Genomic DNA, 22,604 nt, shown 5'->3' with positions numbered 1-22,604 from the left:
TTTTCTCTACCTCCTGATTCAAGCTTCCTGCTCATGCACCTTTGTAAGATGCAGGTGATGTTTAAGCAACTGAGTTCCTGTACCAACCTGGGAGTTCAGGATTGAGCTCCCAGCTCCTGGCTTGGCCAAGTTCAGCCCTAGCTATTAAAGCCATTTGTGAACTGAACTAATGGATAGGAGCCCCCTCCACTCTTATTCTTTCTTTGCTTCTCAAATAAGTTTTTAAGGAAAAAGTTGTAAGTATTAAATATATTTAACTTTGTAGCTTTTTTGAATACTTTAAACACTTTTAAAAATATGGACGTACAGTGTTACTTAGTCATGTAATAATGAAGCATTTTACTATCCTACAATAGCTTGGGATTATCCAAAGGCTGGTGAGGCAGTTCTGCTCCATGAAGTTAAATGAGGATCCATTTTTCATGGTTGTCAGTTGCTACCAAATTACATTTCAACCTTTGAAAAAGAGGAAGAGGTGAAATTCTGTGTAGTTTCCCATTGAGGAGGTAAGAAACTTTGCTCATGTTATTTTGGTTATAACTGAGTCACAGGGCTATGCCTAGCTGCAAAGGAGGCTGGTGGTAATACCCAAGAAGAACGTGAAGATAGATTTTTGGGGACCATTGCATTTTAGTCTGCCAAAGTTTAGAAAAATAGCAACCTTTAATAAAGGGAAGGATTTTAAAGAGGTTTAAAGTAGAATACTTACGATTTTAACTGTTAAAAGTTATGTAGTTATGTAGTTAGATGTGTATCACAGTTGAGTATCCAGATTTGTTAAATGTTTACATTGTTTTAAATAGTTTGCTTTTAGAGATGTCATTGCAAAAGCACAGCCTTCTCCACATCTTAGGTTGTTTCCCTAAGGATGATTTTATAGAAGTGGAATTATTGATCCTAACAACATGAACATTTTAATAGAATTTTTATTTCTGTATTACATTTTTAATACAACCATTTCAGTACTCTGCAGAGTGATCAATGAAATATGTTATGAAATATGTTATGTTCTTGAACTCGGAATAAAAACAATAGAACTCTTCCAGCATTCCAACTGATGCTACTCAACAATATATCCTACTCTTTCCCAGTAAGGTTATCATAAAGGTTCTTGAGAAATAGGCCACAAGCAGTTTGAAGGGGTCTAGCTTTTTGTGACGGTGTGTGATGCCCATTGCTGTGTGTGGATTTGAGATGTCAGAGAGGGTCAGTGCTTCAGCTCAAGTAGTTTCAAGTTTTGGTAGTGTTTGGAAATGAACCTAGGAGGCTGGAGGGACTCAGATACTTTTGGTTGACTCTGAAGTTGCACATACACATGTACATAGGACACTTAAAAAGACCCTGAAGTAGACCTGATGTGATGGCTCAGTGGCTAAATACTCATGTTGTACATACCAAAATCCCATATTGGCTGCTCCACTTCCCATCCTGCTCCCTGCTTGTAGCCTGGGAAGGCAGTTGAGGATGGCCCGAAGCCTTAGGACCCTGCACCCCCATGGAGACCCTGAGGAAGCTCGTGGCTCCTGGCTTTGAATTGGCTCAGCTCCAACTGTTGAGGCCAGTTGAGGAGTAGATCAGTGGATGGAAAGTTTTCTGTCCTCACTGCACCTGCGTGGGAGACCAAGAAGAAGCTCCTGGCTTCAGATTGGCCCAGCTCCAGCCATTGCAGCTACTTACGGAGTGAACCAGCAGGTATCTTTCTCTGTATATCTCCTTCTCTCTGTAAATCTAACTTTCCAATAAAAAAATAGATGAAAATCTTAAAGAAGGAAAAAAAGAGACTATGGTAATTTAACAAAGAAAGAGAAAGCGAGAAAGAAGGAAAGAGAGTCTATGATGAGTTTAACATAGGGCCAACAGGAAAACAAGCTGAACCTGAAATGTACTCCCCTATCCACACACACACATCTGTTAACAGACCTGGAAACTTTTCTGGCTGCAGGTTGTTGACCATAACCTCTGTCTAATCTCAGAGTGATTCGTAAGTTAAGGAAAAGGGCAGCATCTACAATGCTAGACTTAAAAATAAACAGCTGGGCCCAGCGTATTGGCATATGCGGCTAATCCTACACCTGAGATACAGCATCCCAAATGGACTCTGGTTCATATCCCAGCTGCTTGCTTCACTTCTGATCCAGTTCTCTACTGATGGCCTGAAAAAGCAGTAGAGGATGGTTCAAGTCATTGGGCCCCTGCACCCATGTTGGGGAGACAAAAAAGCTCCTGGCTCCCCGCTCTGGCCATTGATGCCATTTGGGGAGTGAATCAGCAATGGAAAGTCTCTCTCTTTGTAATTTTGACTTTCAAGTAAAATAAATAATTTTTAAAAGTAAATAACAGATATAAATGGTAGTATGTTACAGAGGAAACAGATGTTTGGGTTCTACACTAAACCAAACTGAAAGAAAACAGCAGCATTATCTCTAATGGGGGAAAATCCAGAATCCAGAACAATAAAATCTGTAGGTTAAACAACAACCACCACAAAATTGTAGAATGTAAAGAATCAGAAAGTAAGACCCATACACAGGGAGAAAGCACTTATAAAATATTAGTACTGTGGAAAAGTGTTAACATTAGGAAAGCAGATACAGTAACTGTGCTGTCTTTGCAACCTTGCTACAAATCATATCTAAATTTATTTCAGACTAAGAACTTTAAAAATCGAGGGAAAATCTGAAGTTGAATACAATATCTGAAATGAAAACGAGGGATTCCACAGTAGATTGGAGACGACGAAATCAGTGAACTTGAAGTCAAACCAATAGAAGTTATTCAGTCTCAAAAGCTGAAATGTATTAGAAAACAGAAGAACAAAGCCTTAGAGATAGGTAGAAAATACATAGAAATATACATGTGACGGGAGTCCCAGAGAAAAGTGCTGAGAAATACGACATTTCAGAAATTTTTCAGATTTGATGAAGAACATTGAAAGATACATCCTGAAGTAGGGTGTACCTCACCAGGATTAATGCAAAGGACCCACACACAGATATAACATGTTTAAACTATTGAAAGATAAGAGTCGAAAGGACAGTAGAAGCACAGCTTCCATAGAAGGGAGGGGTGATTTGATTAATTGCTGGTTTCTTCCTAGAAATAAGGAAAGCAAAAGGCAGTGCAAGGATATATCCAAAGTACTGAAAGAGACGCTGAATAATTCTTTATATATTTTAAAGCAGGTGGGCTAGCACAGTAGCCTAGTGGCTAAAGTCCTTGCCTTGCTAGCATGTGCTGGGATCCCATATGGGTGCCTGTTCATATCCCAGTTGCTCCACTTCCCATCCAGTTCCCTGCTTGTTGCCTGGGAAAGCAGTTGAGAAAGGCCAAAAGCCTTGTGACCCACCCTGTTGCCTGTATGGGAGACCTGGAAGGAAGCTCCTGGCTCTTTGCTTCAGATTGGCTCAGCTCCAGCTGTTGCGGCCACTTGGGGAGTGAACCAGGGGATGGAAGATCTGTCTGTCTCTCCTCTTCTCCGTAAGTCTGCCTTTCCAATAAAATAAGTTTGTTTTTTTTTTTTTTAAAAAAAAGGTCATACAAACATATTCTTATACAAAGACTGGGACAATTTATAACCAAAGACCTGCCTTCCAAGACAGTTTGGCAGGAGATGATAGCAGATGGTAGCTCAGATCCACAGGAAGAGGAAAAAGATGGAATTGTCAGAATGAAGGTTAATATAAGTCTTTATAAATGCATTTTTCTTATTTCTTTGAAAAGCATTGGTTGCTAAGAACAGATTTAGTGTCTATAACGTTTCTCTTCTCCATGTTCATTCATGCTATTTGTAAACAAATTGCTTTCACCACTATTTTTTAGCCTGAAGACGTTAGTTAAACTGATAATGGTTCTCAAAGTTTTTGACTTTAGGACTCGTTTCTACTCTTCAAAACTATTTAGGACTATTTATTATGTTAGATATTGAAACAGAAGCATTTAGATACTGTTCATTTAAAAAGACCAATTTCATGTTATGAATATCATTTTCTAAGTTAAACATGTATAATTTGCAAAGTAAAGTATTAGGCAAGGAGACTAGCCTTATTTAACACTTTCTAATTGCTTTTGGAATTGCTGAAATAGAAGACAGCTAGATTGTCCTATGGGCTTCCACATTGAGCTTGTAAGGTGTTGCTTTGGCTGAAGTGTGTAGCGGGAAAAGAGAAGCGTGTTGAGAAGCCTTCCCATGTAATTGTAAGAGTGAAAATCTGAGACCAGGTCAGTTAATTTTTGTACTTTACTCCGTAAAAATGTATTATTCTATCTGTATATTGAATTTCAATGCATGAGATTATCTATTTGATTCAATAAAATGGTAGCATACTTTGAGACCTGTTGAATTGTTCTATTATTTCTAACATTCACTGGAACTTTAGTATAAAATGAACATATTCTTTCATAAATGAAAAAGGTTGCAGAACAGTTAAAGTTGCTTCAGTGAGTATTGTTGTGACTGTTTTGGGTTGTAAGTCTTAGTTACTTTTGCTTTTTTTGCCTTAAATCTCAAATTTCATTTTGTAATTTGGTAATCAAAACTCATATCTTATTTATCTTTAAGAGATAATGGAGTCAACAAAGGTTTTCTTTTTGCTGTAGATTTTTTTTTTAAAAAACGTGATAAGTAATTGAATGTCATATGAGAATATAGTTTTAAAGCATGTAAGGTGCAATGAAAGTAAACCTCTCCTTATCCATTCCCCGGTGTTAAACAAATGTTTATAATTTCTTGGATTCTTTTCCTTATTGTTCACATGTAAACATAGTTGTCTTGATATGCGTAATATGTGTACATAATGAGATTCTTTCAAGTAAATGGAATTGTCCTATACATATGACATCCATATATCAGTTTAATAGGCTTGTCACTTTTAATGACTGGTTAGCTACATAATTAAAGGCCATCAAAATAAAAAGCTTTCTGAAATGAAAGTATTGCTTTTAACATTAGTTTCCTGAAATACTGCTCTTGATTCTTTTATAAATTGTAAGTGAGGGCCCAGCGTGGTAGCCTAGTGGCTAAAGTCCTCGCCTTACATGCCAGCATTTGGGTGCCAGTTCGTGTCCCAATGGCCCTGATTCCTGTCCAGCTCCCTACCTATGGCCTGGTAAAGCAGTTGAGAATGGGCCCAAGCCTTGAAACTGCACCCGTGTGGGGATACCTAGAGAAGCCTTCTGGATTTACATCAGATCAGCTCTGGCTGTTGTGGCCACTTGGAAAGTAAATCAGTGGACAGAGGATATTCCTCTCTTTATCCCCTCCTCTCTGTAGATCTGACTTTCCAATAAAAATAAATAAACCTTTAAAAAGTTTTAAATGAACATAATAGGATCTTTGCAAACTGAAATTGCATATCTTGCAAAGTATGTAAGTTTCAATGAAACTTGTTTGTGATATTAAGTAAGTCAGAGCCCGTTAAGACTGACAATTGAAGAAAAATTGTCAAGGATAATGCTATTTTATGTGTTTTAAGGGAGCCTGACTTAACTGTCAAATGACTACAGATAATCATTTCACAGAGAGAACTCCTATCTCCTGGTTACTGCCCAAATGCCTGCAACAGCTTGGGCTGGACCAGGCTTAAGCAGTATTAAGTCTCACATAAATATGATGGAGAGCCAAGTACTTGAGCCATCACCTGCCTTGCAATGTGTGTGTTACCAGGACTATGAAATTAGAAGAGGAATGGGACCTGAACCCAGGCCCTCTATATGTGGGAAGCAAGTGTCCCAAGGATTAGCTTTACCAGTGTGCCAAATGCTTCTCCCCAAGAATGGCTTTTAAGAAAATGGATGAAACTGAATATTTTTGCAAAATTTCTTTGTGTGCGTGATTGTTCTGTAAGAGAAAAGCAGTCTTATAGGTGTACACAAAAATTTTGTTTAAAAAACCTACACTGGAAGCCAAGTGATAGCTATAGTGGAGCATCAGGCCACTGCTTATGGTGCCTGTGCCCTATATCTGACTGCCGGCTTACATCCTGGCTACTTTGCTTTCTAGCCAGTTCCAGCTTATTTGCATGCTGGGAAGCAGAGGATGATGGCTCAAGTGCTTGGACCACTTGTACTACCATAGGAGACCTGGTGGTGGATTTCAGGTTTCTTGGCTGTAGCCTGACCAACCCTCACTCTTAGGAGTGTTTGGGGCATGATTCAGCAATGGGAGGGTCCCTCTTTCTTCATCTCATTCTCTTTGGTTCTGCCTTTCAAGGGAATGAAAATAAAAATATTTCTAGTTGACACTTGATTTTTTTTTAACAAATTTCTTCATAATTCAGATCATAACAAATTCTAAATATATTTTAAACTTTTTATATTTTTGTTTATTTTTCAAGTAAGAATTTTGATACTCAACTGTTGGGTTTCTTTAAGATTTTTTTTTTTTTAATTGAAAAGGCAGATACACAGAGAGAAGGAGAGACAAAGAAAAAGGTCTTCTTTCTACTGGTTTATTCCCATAGTGGCCACAACAGCCGGAGCTGAGCTGATCCAAAGCCAGGACTTTATTCAGGGTCTCCACGTGGTGCAGGGTCACAAGGCTTTGGGCCGTCCTCTATTGCTTTCCCAGGACACAAGCAGGGAGCTGGATGGGAAGTGGAGCAGCCAGGACATGAATTGGTGCCCAGAGTGATTGTGCTATGCTGTAATAGGATCCCTGTGGATCAAGCCATAGCACCTTTTGCCCACCCCCCTTGCAGTACTTACAAACAGTACTTCAGCGAATAATCTGTGTTGATATTTGATAGGACTGTTCTTATTTATTTATTTATTGCCTCTCTGATCTTAAACACCTGTTTTTTCTCATTTTTGAAAACTGTCGTTTCCTCCAGCTCTCTTGACTGGGGTCGTTTTATTTTGTAGTTTGGGGTGCCATTTGAGAATTGAAAGGATTAACCCAACCAAATGCTCAGAGCGGTATGTGGCATAGAGGCAGCAGGTGAGAAGCTAGTCATGTTGGATCTTCTTTGATCTTTCATGTGTTTTCTCCATTTTGTGCATTTTACACTCTGCCTATGGATGGATGCTGGCCAGTGTGGAGTACACCACCAGCCTCTGTTGCCCTCCAGCTTCTGATTGAATTTGGCCAATGAAAGATGAACCTATTGGGAAAAGGAAAGTTGGGGCATAGGAGGGTACTTCAGAAAAGTTCATGGCAATGGAATAAAAAAGTAACTATTTTGGTGCAAATATGTTTTGAAATTCATACATAATTTTTTCACAATATGCATTTTCCATGAATTTTTTTGAAGACTTCTCACATTTTGCAGTCCCTCTATAGGGCTGTTTGCCACATATGTTGTCATCTGGTTTCCTGTCCCATAATGAGAGTCTCCACCAGGATTCTTTGGAAACAGCATCCCTGTATTGCTAGCCCTGCTACTCCACTCTGTCCAGGCCTGAGTGGGTGGCCCCTTTTGGCCTTTTGCCCAGTGCTGTCACTTGACTGATAAAGCTACTCTCATCTCTCTTCCTCCTCCTCCTCCTCTTCTTATTGCACCTCTCCTTCATTCCACTAAAATCTGACCTTCCTGTTGTATTCCGTGAGATCTCCCAATAGAGTCCTTACAAGTTTTGTTTACACCCAGATTTATTTGGTTGCAATTGTAAATTGTTTTCTGATTCTGTGTGGATACACTGTTGTTTCTAATATTTATCCAGTGCCTTTTCTTGTTTGAGTTACCTGCAGATAACACATCACCTGCAAGCAGTGGCAGTTTTACCTTTTTTCTTCGTTTTCTTTATTAGATTGTATTTATTTGGGTTGTATATGCAAAATGCATTTGAATAAGATAATAAATTAGGATGCTTAGGGACTCGTGCTGCTTGTGACACTGTCATCCTTGTTAGAGTGCCAGTTCCAGTCCTGGTCATGTGACTGGGAAGGCAGTGGAAGATGGTCCAGGTACTTCAGCTCCTGCCACACATGTGTGAGGCTGGAATGGAGTTCCTGGCCATTTTAGCCATCTGGGAAATAAACCAGTGTAGGAAAGATACTGTCTTTTTTTCTCTGTTCTGCTTCCCATCCCCTCTTCCTTGACCTCCCTTGCCATGTCGTTGTGGCTTTTACATAAATAAATAAGCCTTTTTTAAAAATAAGATGCTTGGACCTGGCTGTTCCACATCCCTTCCAGCTTGCTGCTTGTGGCCTGGAAAGCAGTAGAGGATAGTCCAAAACCTTGGGGCCCTGCACCTGCATGAGAGACCCAGAAGAAACTCCTGCCTCCTGGCTTTGGATCCGCTCTTCTCGGGTCATTGGGGCTGCTTGGGGAGTGAACGAGTAGATGGAGGTCCTTTCTGTCTCTCCTCTGTAAATCTGAGTTTCCAATAAAAAATAAGTAAATCTTTTTAAAAAGACTTATAAAAAGAAGATGCTTAGATTTTTTAAACCTTAATTGTAATATAGTAAATTATCATATTAACCATTCTAATAGCTTGTTCTTAAGTTGCTTGGATGTTTCGTACCTGATTTAGCAGATGTTATTTTTAATTATTTTACATGTAATATATTAGTTAGGACTTAGGCAACGCTATCACTGAAATTCACTTGTAGCTCTCTGCAGTGTCATGTTTTGGCGATAATACACTGTTGACATCATTCCTGTATTTTCTGAGTTGAAAACTAAAAAGAAAAGAGACTTTTAAAAACTCTGTGTGTGTGTGTGTGTGAATGTGTGATTTTCAAAGCAGTGAGCAAGCTAACTTGTCACCAGGGAAACTGACACGTGTTGTTAGTTATAAAGCTGTCTATTGTATCCAAGTTGAGGAAAGTACAGTTGTCGTAAGACTTAAAATATGTTTGCAGTGACATGCTGACGTGTGAGAGTCCTTCACTTGATAGTTCTTTGATCTGCTTTACGTCATCCTGTGAGAGGCCACGGACGGTGTGATCAGCCTCACGTCATGAATGGGAGGATTCATATTTAGAGGGATTACTTCAGGTCAGCAGTCACATGGCTGACAGGATTTCATTCTAGGACCAGAAGCCAAGTCTTCTGACTCACAGTCCAGGGCATCTTTATTGTACCACATCATCTTTCAGAATAGAGTTAACACAGTTTGATGAATCAGAGCATGCACATATTTCAAAGTAGGAGAACAGTTTGGTGAAGACATTCAGCACTTTGCTTATGATGCATGCTACCATTCAGTTCATGCCTCCAACATCTTCATGAGGTAGTCAGAGAACAGGTTTATAACTGTGCTATCAAAAGCAGCAAAGAACCACTCACTTTAAAAACTGTAGCTGCCTTCCCACCTGAAAAACAGTTTTTACAAACTTTGATTTCTTTATTTTAAAAGCATCAATTAGCTTTTTCTCTATTGTTAATGTATTTCATGATGAAAAATTAGAAAAAAGATTAGGGCAGAAATAGAAGAATCATTTGTGGGCCCTACATTGTGGTGCAGTATGTTAAGCCACCACCTGAGACCCTGGTGTCCCATATGAGAACAAGTTCAAATCTTGTTTGCTCCATTTTCCATCAAGCTGCTGCACTTTTGCATTGGGAGATGGTCTTGCTCTGCTGTCTACATGGGAAACTTAGTTGGAACTCCTAGCTTTAACCTGGGCCAGCCCTGGCTATTGCAACATTCGGGGACTGATCCAGTGGATGGAAAATCTCTGTCTCTTCCCCTCTTCTGTAGCCCTATAGTAGAAATAAGTACATTAATTGGTCCTGGCCCAGTAGCCTATTGGCTAAAGCCTAGTGGTGCGGGGATCCGAAATAGGTGCCAGTTCGTGTCCTGGCAGCCCCACGCCACCTACATGTGTCCTGGGAAAACAGTCGAAGAGGGCCCAAAGCTTTGGGATTGCTGCACCCAATGGAAGACCCAGATGAAGCTCCTGGCTCCTGACTTCACCTCGGTTCGGCTCGGCTCGGCTCAGCTCCATCCATTGTGACCACTTGGGGAGTGAATCAGCGGACTGAAAATCTTTTCTCTCCTCTTCTCTGTATATTTGCCTTTCCAATAAAAATAAATCTTTTTTTAAAAAGTAATAAAAAATAAATGCATAAATTAAATTTTAAAAATCGTCTATAATCTTACCACTCAAGGATAACATTGTGAACAAATTGATATTAAGTCAGCAATTCTGGTATCTGTTCATCTAGATGTGGTCTCTTTTTATTGTATGTAGTGTTTTATACTCAGGTTTTTTTTCCCTTTTTTTTTTTTATTATTTTTTATTACAAAGATGTACAGAGAGGAGGAGAGACAGAGAGGAAGATTTTCCATTCGAAGATTCACTCCCCCAGTGAGCGCAACAGCTGGTGCTGCGCCGATCCGAAGCCGGGAACCAGGAACTTATTCTGGGTCTCCCACATGGGTGCAGGGCCCTAAAGCTTTGGGCCGTCCTCCACTGCTTTCCCAGGCCACAAGCAGGGAGCTGGATGGGAAGTGGAGCTGCCGGGATTAGACCCGGTGCCCATATGGGATCCTGGTGCGTTCAAGGCAAGGACTTTAGCCGCTAGGCCCTATACTCAGGTTTTTTAATTTATAGTGTAGTGTCAGTAATTGCAATATTGTGAAATATTTTAGCAATGGATACTGGAAATTTTTTCAAAGTAAAGTTTTATTAAAAACCCAAATATATGCAATATCTTATTGGTAAAATTTTGACTATTCACAATCTTATTGCATGAGTAAAAAGAAATGTTTAATGAAAAGGAGAATTTGAAATAAGGTTGTGTTTAATGGTGTGCTAGAAAATGTTTAGCACTTGGATTTCTGAAAGAGAAAGCGCATGATTTGTGTAGTGTCCATTCTCTTCCATGGTCTATCTGAGCTGCCAGTGCTATGTTACTGAGTGCCGAGTTGGGACCAAACAGCACTTCTGACCCAGTGCCAGCAGGTTCCTGTATGCCGCTGATTGTTTCAGATGGATTTTTTTTTTAAGCTGGTAGAAGCAAAAATCTTTTTCCAAATTCCCTAAGCTGTAAGTTGGAGTTGTCCTCCCTCTAGCTTCTGTTGAACTGCAAATTGACTTTTCCTGGTCTGGGCTTGCTCTTCAGAATTGAGTCTACAGCTGCTCACCTAAAATTCACAGCTGCCTGGATGGCTGAATAAACTTTGTGGCTTTTAGGACCATCCGACAGCCCGCAATGCCTGCTGTGCAGGGATTGAGGATGGTACTTCCCATCATGTTATCATTACTGTATAATTCACTTTACTCTGATTATGTGTTAAGATTTTTCTTTCATCTAGAAAACCTGCAAATAGTTAATAGTATTCTTTCCAACTTATCCCATGAGACCAATATTCTCTGATACCAAAATCCAGTAAAGATCTAGCATTGTGGCTGGCAGATTAAACTTTCCCCTTGACACCTGGCATCTCATACGAGCTCGGATTCCAGACCTGGCTGCTTCACTTCTGATCCAGCTCCTGCTCATGTGCCTGAGGAAAGCAGTGGAAGATGGCCTAAGTGCTGGGACGCTTGCTTCCACGTGAGAGTCTCTGATGAAGCTCCAGGCTCCTGGAAGAGTTCTCTCTCGTTATCTGTCCTCTTCCTTCTCTTCTTCCTCCCTCTGTAACTCTTTCAAATAAATTTGGAAAACAATCTTAAAACCAATAAAGACATGGTAAGAAAAAGTGTGGACATGAAAGATCTGAAATGAAAGACTAAACTAAATCTGGCAATGGATGGAAAACGTTCCTATGCCCTTATTAGACGAGTTTCATCCCAGAATAAGTTCAGCAATTTGCAGTATTCAAGATCAGTACAAAAATCTATTACCTAGGGCCCAACACGAGGGCTAAATCCTCCCCTTGCAAGCACCGTGATCCCATATAGGCACCCATTCATGTCCTGGCTGCTCTACTTCCCATCCAGTCCCTACTTATGACCTGGGAAAGCCTTGGGACCCTGTACCCATGTGGGAGACCCAGAAGCAGCTCCTGGCTCTTGGCTTCAGATTGGCTCAGCTCTGGTCATTGCAGCCATCTGGGGAGTAAACCAATGGATGGAAGATATCTTTCTCCCTCTATCCTTCTATGTGTAAATTTGCCTTCTCAATGAAAAATAAATCTTTTAAAAAATGTGACTTTTTGTATGCTTGACAGGAACAACCTGAAAATGAAATAAAGATAATTTGCAATGGTATAAGAAAGAATGAAGTGCTTAGTAATAACTTTAGCCCAACTAGTGCAAAATGTATTGGGAAAGTGCAAAGCACTATTGAAAAAAAATATTGAGAATAGTTGGGGAAAAAATACCATCCTCCTGGTTTTGAAGACAGTTTGTTTAGATGGCATACTTCACAAATTCATTTGGACATTCAGAATTGCAGCTGAATTCTTTGTACAAATTGGCAAATTGATTTGAAAATACATGTAGAATTGTATGGGATTCATATTTACAGAAACAGTCTTAGAAAAAGAAAGATATTAAAACTTAACTACAGAGAGGGCTAATGTTCTGGCATAGTAGGCTATGCCTCTACCTGCAATGTTGGCATCCCATATGGGTGCCAGTTCTAGCTCTGTCTGTTCTACTTTCCTACCTAGCTCCTTGTGTATGTCCTGGTGAGTCAGCTGAGGATAACCGAAATCCTTGACCCCTACACGCATGTTGGAAACCCCAAGGAAGCTCCTGGTTCCTTTTTTGAATCAGCTCAGTTTTGTTTGTTGGGGTCATTTGGGGAATGAGCTAGCAGATTGAAGGTTTCTCTTGTTTGTCTCTCATCTCTGTAATTCTGCCTTTCAAATACAATTTTTAAAAAATGCAAACTAACAATAGTCATGACGCAAACTAACAATAGTCACGACAATAATACTGGCGTTAGCATACACAGAATAATGGATGTGTTATAGGCAACTAATTTTGATAAGGATATCAAGAATGGTCAATGAGGAAGCAGGAGAATTGCTTTTTCAACAGATTGTACTACAACAAAGAGGATACTATGTGCAAAACAAAGGAATTTCTGGAATATAATGCAAGTTGGAGATAGGCCAATTTAGTACCCATACTTTACTAATCAATAACACACGACATAGATTTGCCAAAGAACGCCTGATTAAAGATTTTTATGAACACATTCATCTGAATATGTAGTAGTTGGGTAGGAATCCCCAAAGAAAAATTATAAAATGTTTAAATGCGTACATTTTTAAGGAAGTATGTTTTATTCTCCCATAAAGTTTACTCTCTAAAGTGTATATTTGTGTAGTTTTCTTTAGTGTATTCACAGAGTTGTACAACCTTCCTTGCTGTCTGTTTCCCTAGCATCTATTTCTGAGAAAAACTACCTAGGAGTCCCCATCTGGGGGCTGGCCCAGTGGTATAGCAAGCTAATCCTCCACCCGTGGCACTGCATCCTGTATGGGTGCCAGTTTGTGTCCTAACTGTTCTACTTCCATTCCAGCTTCCTGCTTATGGTCTTGGAAAACAGTGGAGGATGGCTTAAATCCTTGGGCTCTGCACCCTTATGGAGACCTGGAAGAGGATGCTGGCGTCCAGCTTTGGATTGGCTCAGTTCCAGCCATTGTAGCCATTTGGGGAATGAACAAGACCTCTCTCCTTTTCTCTGTAACGCCGCCTTCAAATACAAGAAATCTTTAAGTGAAACAAACATAAAATGTATTTTAAAAAATAATAAATGAGTCACTCTCCTTTGCTTCCTCCACTCCCTGCTGAATTAGTAAATACTTTGTCTTTAAGTATATATTGAATGTGTGTGTTGCTTTTTAACTACACATCTAATTAAAAGTGTCCAAGAGACTATAGTCAGTTGGGAAAAAGTTCATTTTAGAGCATTTGCTGGAGATGATTATAGATATTCATGTTTCTGTTTTATTTAAGATTTATAACAACATGAAAGGCAGAATGACAGAGTTCTTTCATGTACTGATTTATTCCCTAAGTTGTCCCAACAGCCAGGTCTGGACTAGATCAAAACCAGGAGCTAAGGACCCCATCTGGATCTCACGTGTGAGTTGCAGAAGCCCAGATGGTTGGGTAATTATTCATTGATTTCCTAGGAGCATTAGCTGGAAGCTGAAACAGGAGTGGAACAGCGGTGCTTGACCTGGCACTCTGAAAAGTAATGCCAGCATTAAAGATGGAAGCCAAACTCACTGGGCCACAATATAGACCCTCTGTATTTCTATTTTAAATCTACCAGCCTCTCCTGATTTTTAGATATTTGTGAAAACTAAAAACCATTAGAATTGTTACAGTTTTCACTGTTAGAAATCATGTGTTTATGAAAATGTTCGTAGCGGGATGGGAAGCAAACCAGAGACACAACAAACATGGCGGCGACCTGAGGAAGGAGACGGTGGCAGCGGTGTTGAGCCAGGCAGCAGGGCTTGCCTGGTGTGGCTGTCAGGAGGTATAATAAACTGTAAACTTAAAAGAGAGAAACCAGCAAAGATGGGCGAAAAGAACCAGAGCCTTTGGACTTTGTGAAAGACTTTCAGGAATACCTGACTCAGCAGATCCACCATGTGAACACGGTTTCTGGCTCGGTTAGCGGGGACAAGGAGGCCAAGGCTCTCCAGGGACTTGATCACCCATCTGTTGAAGTGTCTCTGGATGAAAACCCAGGAATGTTAGTGGACGGGTTTGAAAGGACCTTTGATGGCAAGCTCAAGTGTTGGTACTGCAACTATGCCAGCAAAGGCACAGCCCAGCTCATTGAACGCATCAGGATCCACACAGGTGAGAACCCTTATAGATGTCATTTGTGTCTATTGCATCTGCTTATGAGCGTCATCTGGAAACCCATATGCGTTCCCATACTGGAGAAAAACCGTACAAATGTGAACTGTGCTTCTTCTGCTGTAGTGATCGCAGTAACCTGTCCCATCATCAAAGGCACAAACATAAGATGGTACCAATTAAAGGTACCAGATCTTCCTTAACCACCAAGAAAATGTGGGGGGTTTTACAGAAGAAAACAGGCAATTTGGGGCACGGCAGAAGAGCATTAATCAACTTAAGTCCGCCTTTTATGGTGGTCCAGAAACCAGACTACCTTTAACGACTTTACCCACGAAATCCCAAATAGCCAGACTGATTCCTATGAAAGCATGGCAGAGCCCACTCCAAGTGGTGGCCCCCCAAAGGACCCCCAAGAACTCATGGTTGACGACCCTTTAAATCATCTCTCTAGCAGGACAGCTGTCCAGTTTGCCGCCTGAAAACCAAAACCCAGAGTCCCCAGATGTGGTCCCATGCCCTGAGGAAAAGCCGTTCCTGATCCAGCAGCCCTCCACCCAGGCGGTGGTCTCTGCCGTGTCAGCAAGTGTTCCTCAGAGTTCCTCGCCCACAAGCCCCAAGCTGCGGCCATCGCATGGCCCATGGGACTTCAGTCCAGTGGCAGGGCCGAGCAGTGAACCAAGTGCCCATACCAGTACTCCCAACATAGGAAACAGCCAGCCCAGCACTCCGGCCCCAACCCTGCCAGTCCAGGACCCATAGCTGCTGCACCACTGCCAGCACTGTGACATGTACTTTGCAGATAACACCATCCACATGGGATGCCACGGGTATGAAAACCCTTTCCAGTGTAATATATGCAGGTGCAAGTGTAAAAACAAGTATGATTTTGCAAGAGGGCAGCATGAGCCAGCACTGATCCGAACATTATTACATTATGTTTTACTTGGTTTTGCCTTTTTGTCTTTCATAGTTTAGTTGTTTTTGTTTTGTTTGGTCATCCCTAGTAAGAAGTCTGCTAATTTAAATTCATACATTATATTTATAGACTATAAATTTGACAGTGGAAAAATTTCTTCCAATTTTGTTTTCATAAAAATGTGGCTTGGTCGCTTATATATTAGCATAGTTAGACACATTGAGGTCTCTTGGTGTAGAAATGAGGATTAGAGTTCAGTCATAACCTCATTAGGTGTTCATTCCCACCTGTGACCTGGAAGGACTTCCTAGGTCGATCCGTGCTCTCATTGTTTCTATACGTTGCAGCTAAAATGCTACTTCTGCCATATTTCTTTTTTTTTAAGTATTTTTTTTTTACATTTTATTATTAACATTTTATGATACAATTCCATAGGCTCCTGGCATTTGCCTTATCCCCTCCCCAATTCCCTCCCCCCCACCTAGTTACTCTATATTATTACTAAAATATAGTTCTTCATACACAGTCATATGTCCATCATTTTTTTTTAAAGATTTATTTATTTTATTACAAAGTTGGATATACAGAGAGGAGGAGAGACAGAGAGGAAGATCCTCCGTCCGATGATTCACTCCCCAAGTGAGCCGCAACCGGCCGGTGTGCACCGATCCGAAGCCGGGAGCCAGGAACCTTCTCCAGGTCTCCCACTCGGGTGCAGGGTCCCAAATCTTTGGGCCGTCCTCGACTGCCTTCCCAGGCCACAAGCAGGGAGCTGGATGGGAAGTGAAGCTGCCGGGATTAGAACCGGCGCCCATATGGGATCCTGGGGTGCCCAAGGCTAGGACCCCAGTCGCTAGGCCACGCCGCCGGGCCCCATATGTCCATCATTGCGGGCATGGACAATGGCAGAGAGTCCAGAATCCTATTGTCAAGATATAGTGAAGAGTTTCATTGTAAGTCCATCTTTGTCTGGAAGCAGAAATGCATACTACATTGTATCCTCACATCTGGATGTTAGTCTCCATTTCACAGCTACTGTGCATCCCCTCAAATGAAAAGCCACAAAACAAAATCAACATCAGGGAGAAAAAAGAATTTAACAGCACCATGAAGTTAAATGACATGTTACTAGATATGACAGTCTCCATTACCCAGCTACTATACATCCCCTTAAATGAAAAGCCACAAAACAAAATCAACATCAGGGAGAAAAAAGAATTTAACAGCACCAGGAGGTTAAATGACATGTTACTAGATATGACAGTCTCCATTACCCAGCTACTATACATCCCCTTAAATGAAAAGCCACAAAACAAAATCAACATCAGGGAAAAAAAAGAATTTAACAGCACCATGAAGTTAAATAACATGCTACTAAATGACTAACGTGTAGCTGAAGAAATGAAAATCAAGAACCTTCTTGAAGAAAATGATGCTACTGTATGATCTAGGAGTCATTGAATGATTTAATCAGAAGAAAGTGTGTTGAAGAGATGAAACTAACAGAAAACAACAAAACCATGCTAGAGAAGGAATTGGGAAACAAGATCCAGCAGGGGCACAGAACTCCCAGCAGGCTTGTTCAAAAGCAGTCTTCACCAAGACACATGATCATCAAGCTCTCTTCAATTGAACATAAGGAAAAGATCCTTAAATGTGCACATGAAAAAAATCAATTGACATATAAAGAAATGCCAATTAAACTCACAGGAGAGCTCTCACAGGAAACTCTACAGGCAAGAAGAGAATGGAGCCACATATTCCAGATTCTAAAAGAAAAAAATTGTCGGCCTAGGATAACATATCCAGAAAAGCTTTCTTTTGTCTTTGAAAATGAAATCAAATTCTTCCACAGTCAAGAAAAGTTAAAAGAATTTGCCTCTTCCAAACCTGCCCTACAAGTGATACTTCAAGATGTTCTCTTCACAGAGAAGAGGAATAGCACCTACCAAAACCAAAGGCAAATGGGAAGAACATCCCAGTAAAATGACAACAGAAGACTAAACCAATGAACAACCCATTCCTAAAATGACAGGACCAAATTACCATCCATACATATTAACCCTGAATGTAAATGGCTTAAGCTAAATCAAACGTCATAGATTAGTAGACTGGATTAAAAAACAAAACCCATCTATTATCTAGAAGAGACACACTTCACCAACAAAAATCAACGGAAACTATATCACATGAGTTCTGCCATATTTCAACATTAGAGAATATTTTCTCTTACAAGATCTGTTACAACTTTCTTTCAGTATTTAGTAGAACAATTGTTCTTAAGGTTGTTCAACTGAAATACTTTTTGGTTCATGTAAGCTGAATCACTAGTTTCATTTCAGCTGATGATAGTGAAGCTATCTGAGTGTGGTAAAAAAAATTTTTTTTACATGAGGAAATATGAAATATTTACGTAAAAGTTCTACAAGGAAGTTATACTCCAGACTTTAAAAATTGAAAATGGTGTTTCTTCAATTTCTGGTTTAAGCACATAGGAGTCAATATTATTTGTTTTTAACGCTTCCAACTTCTTTTTAAAACCGCAAGTAGTGCTAGATGCTTTTTTCCCTCTTTAAATTTGAACCTTTTATTTAATCCTTTATTCTGACAAATGATGTTCTTTCAGTCAGTTAATAACGCTAGTGAGAATCTGTTATATTCTGTGTCTTTGATGACCAAAGAGGTACAGTCACCATCTTATTAAAATACAGTCCTTCGTAGGAAAAAAACAAACTATACAAGTTCCTTTTTCTGCTTTCTATACATTTATTGTATAATTTCCAAGAAAAGGTAGGTATAGAAGCGCAATGGAAAAGGTGACGGAGAAACAGCATTTACATAAATAATGATGTGGATTCTGATGTCTGCTTCACAGTTGGCCATTTCAAATGTTTTCTGTGAATCTTAAAATGTAATTCTTCTTTGCAGTTGTACCACTCTTCATGTACAGTAATAGCACTATATGGAAACTATGATGAAATTGTCGCCTTAGTAAGAAAGGATAAAAGCTTGTGGTAATAGATATAAACTACATCTAAATATGGTGTTTATAAAAAGATTTATTAAATCTAGAGGAACTCATTTTGAAGAGGTTATTGTTTTTATATTGTATAACAACTAGCTTACTCTTGAGAGTTGGTCAAACAATAAAATAGATTAACTTGGAAAAAATCTTCGTAGCTCAATCGTTATGCTCATTCATAATTGTTTTCTTAGACTGATTTTTAGCAGAATAGTTAAGATGTTAGGTGTAAAGTCTTTATCAATGTGTTTTTTTAAAGATTTATTTATTTTTATTACAATGTCAGTTATACAGAGAGGAGGAGAGATAGAGAGGAAGATCTTCCGTCCAATGATTCACTCCCCAAGTGAGCACAATGGCCGGTGCTGTGCTGATCTGGAGCCAGGAGCCAAGAACTTGCTCCAGGTGCAGGATCCCAAAGCATTGGGCCATCTTCTATACTGCTTTCCCAGGCCACAAGCAGGGAGCCGGATGGGAAGTGAAACTGCCGGGATTAGAACCGGCGCCCATATGGGATCTCAGCATGTTCAAAGCGAGGTTTTCAGCCAGTAGGGCACACCGCCAGGCCCATCAATATTTTTATTAGCATGAAATTTTCCTCAAAAAGCGTGTGCCCTTTTTTTTGAAGATTTTTTATTTGTTTGAAAGGCAGAGTTACAGAAAGAAATAACCAACCAATCCTTCATCCACTTGTTTACTCTGCAAATAGCTGCAACTGCCAGGGTTGTGAATGGTGGCCATGTGGGACGCTGGTGTCGCAAGCAGCAGCTTAACTACTGTGCCACCGCACTGGCCCCACCAATTTTCACCAAAACAATAATGGAAGACTTTTTGCAGGTTTAGGGATCCTTTTATCTGCTAGGGATCTTTGTGAATCATTCATAGTATGATTTGTAGACCATACAAAATTATTGAATTTCAGGTACCGCCTGCGATTGCCTTGGCATAACTAAACCAAATGATTTCATGGGCCTCATATGACCTCTAGGCTGGAATTCCCCACCCCTGCATGACAATATGGTAAATGACTAAATGATTAAACTATAGTATCTCCTTTTCAAATGTTTACTTCAATAAATTTGGAAAATTGCTTTAGAACTTCTCAGTAAGTATGAGTGTGACTTTAAAGTCAAATGTGCTTGAAACATTAGCTGGAATAGTCAGAGCTCCTGTCCTACTGGATTTGTGTTCTAAGTTCTCAACAAGGGACTTTTGAAGTATGCATTATTCATTAGTTTTAAACTGACTGGACTATATCTAACTGGCTCTTGGTTGGCCACATAGTGAATTAAAACTTCAGGCTACCTATTTTAGTTTTTTTAAGTGTCTTTAGTAAATCCTGAAAGAAGTTAGTCAGAGTGCCCAAAATAATTGGATTTAATTTCTCTCTATTCCCGCATGTTGGAAATGTTAAAATTGGCAAGACTTTCCCAGATGGGAGTGGGGGAATTCATTCTAAATTGAGGAAGTAAACTGGAAAAAATATGGCAGTTGCTTTACCCAGGCTGTGTTTGGAAATTCGATAATTTAGCTGGAATTAGAGTAAATATAGGATGGAAATGAGAAAAATAGGATTAAATTTGTGCTATGAGAGATAGTTTTAATTTGGTGTGGTTTTTTTTTTCTGTAGTAGAAAATAGATTACAGGTAGCGAAGTATGTGTAATAAGGTGCTATGTGTGCCATTTGATGATTGGGTTAAATATTTTGTACTCTTTGGCATGTCCCCTTTTTACCCTTGATAATATAGGTTTTTCTTATCATATCAGTTTGAATTGTATCAGCTTTCTTTTAGTGATATATTGGTGTACTGAATGATGTTTGTCTTTTGATGTGTGTGTATATGGGAGTGGGGAGTGTGCATAAACAAACAACTTGTCCCTGCAAGTTTGTTCTCCCAATGCCAGGAACCTTATCTTCTGGCCAATAGTTCCTAACCAACAGAGGTAACTCCCAGGAGGATCTAGGAATTGGCACGGAATTCATGAGTCCACATGTGTTTCAAACACTGAGTTTTTAAAAAATTGTGTATTTATGTGTATGTATTTTTCAGATACAAGTACTGTAGTGTTATGATTAAATAAAATACATTTAAACATAATTGCTGGCAGCCAGGTTTGTGGCTTAGAAGTAAAGCTGCTGCCTTGTAACACCATTGTTCCACATTGGCACCAGTTCTAGTCCTGGAGGCTGTACTTCTCTATCTTCTTAATGATGCTGCTATGAAGGTAGTGGATAATGATCAAAGCATTTGTGCCCCTGCACCTACATGGGACATGCAGAAAAGGCTTCTGACTCCTGGCTTCGCCCAGGCCCACTTCCAGCCCTCTTCTTCCTTCCATCCCTGCCTTCCTTCTTCTACCCCTCGTTCCTCTCTCTCCCTCTGCCTCTGTAATAACTATGCCTTTCAAATGAAAAAAATCTTGAAAAAAATGAAAAACTTCCCAAACTCACAATCATGTTACTTTGTGCTTTCTCAGTAGAGCCCTGCATAAGCCCTGTCATGTTGAGGTCCATCATCCTCCAGGAGGTGGAGCAGCTCCTACACTGGCCATGTCTCCACTCCCAAGAGTGGATTGTGATTCAGACTTTGAAACACAGATTTCTGAGTTGGTTTAACAGTGCATGTCTGATTGGTGCAGATGACTGAAAATTGACTATTAACATTAGGTAATATGAATACTGGGCAACAGAAATTTGAAAAAGAGAATATCCTGGTTATTTGTATTCTTCGAAAGATTTTATTTGAATGGAGGAGTTGGGAATAGATGGAGAGAGAGTGCTTCTCTTCCGTAGTTCACTCTCCAAACACCCACCGAGCCAGGGTCAGGACAGATCAAAGCCAAGAGCATCATCCATGTCTCTCACATGAGTGGCAAGGGGCCAAGCATCTTGACCTTTCATTGCTGCTTTCTCAGGTGCATTGACAGGGAGCTAGATCAGATGAAGAAGCCAGGACTGGAACCAGTGCTCTTTTGGGACGTGGTGATGTGCTTAAATATACTTCAGTGTGGTGGATAGAGGTAGTAAGGTGATTTTTAAAGGTTTGCAAATTATAGTTGGTGACTCCTCATTTGGATTGTGCCAGAGATGAGTTAAGAACATCCTGGTTAAGTTCCTGGGTGGTCTTTACGAATAGCTTCAGACACCATGTAATTCCAAACAGGGCTCCGTTCCCCTTACTTTCCCACTCCCCTCGTGGGAAAACTGAGGTTTAAAATGTAACTACCATATGACTGAAAGAAGCAACTTTTTAATTTGAATCAGTGATCAAATGCCCAAAGCCAAATGCTCCTTTGATTTAATTTCAGGAGTATGCACAAATTTTAGAATTAAAAGAATGCAAAACTTTATGGCATTATACAGAAATAATTTTCTATACACTTTTATTATAAAATGTGCATAAAATGAAATTTATCATTTTTAAGTGTACTGTTTTGTAGCAGTAGGTGCATTGAAATATTGTATGACCATCACCATGCCCATTTTCTAAGTTTATTTATTTTTGTTTCCCAAACAGAAACTTCACAATCCTGAAATAATAACTCCTCTTCCCCCTCACAGCAACTTCTGGGAGCTCTGCTCTACTTTCTGTTTTTATGAAGAAAATATTTTTTAATGGGAAAGTTTTAATGTTAGGTTATATGCATTAGCTTTTGAATTGCTTTGCAGAATGTTGATTATAAATACATTTCTTCTGAGCAAGAAGTACCATTTACTTCAGTGTAAATCAAGTTATTTTTGCGTTCTTAATTCTTTATTCTGTCTTAAACAAAGCATTATAATTATACATGCCAAATACAGAAGACTGTGTTCTTTTCATGTTATTATATATAAACCAGTGGCAATAATTTCAGAACAAATGAGTTTTTTTTTCTGAACCTTATTAAGCTGCTATGTTACTCTAGTTAGAGCTCTTGTATCACAGTTTTAATTGCCTTTGCCATTAAATTCATCAGAGTGGTTGCAAATCTAAGATGTGGTGTCTTTTTACTGACTTGC

At 39.7% G+C, this 22,604-nt stretch overlaps 1 protein-coding gene and 1 pseudogene across 2 annotated transcripts in view; both read left to right on the top strand.

Moving 5' to 3' along the window:
- Positions 1-22,604, top strand: part of PDE7A (phosphodiesterase 7A) — a 121,369-nt gene that overhangs the window by 19,525 nt on the left and 79,240 nt on the right. The gene's annotated exons all lie outside the window — the stretch shown is intronic.
- LOC101530861 (zinc finger protein Pegasus-like) lies at positions 14,367-15,640 on the top strand (annotated as a pseudogene).

This window comes from Ochotona princeps, chromosome 9 (assembly GCF_030435755.1).
Source record: "Ochotona princeps isolate mOchPri1 chromosome 9, mOchPri1.hap1, whole genome shotgun sequence".
NCBI classification, from domain to species: domain Eukaryota; kingdom Metazoa; phylum Chordata; class Mammalia; order Lagomorpha; family Ochotonidae; genus Ochotona; species Ochotona princeps.
Note: the sequence above shows the minus strand (reverse complement) of the source record. Positions and strands in the feature narration are given on the sequence as shown.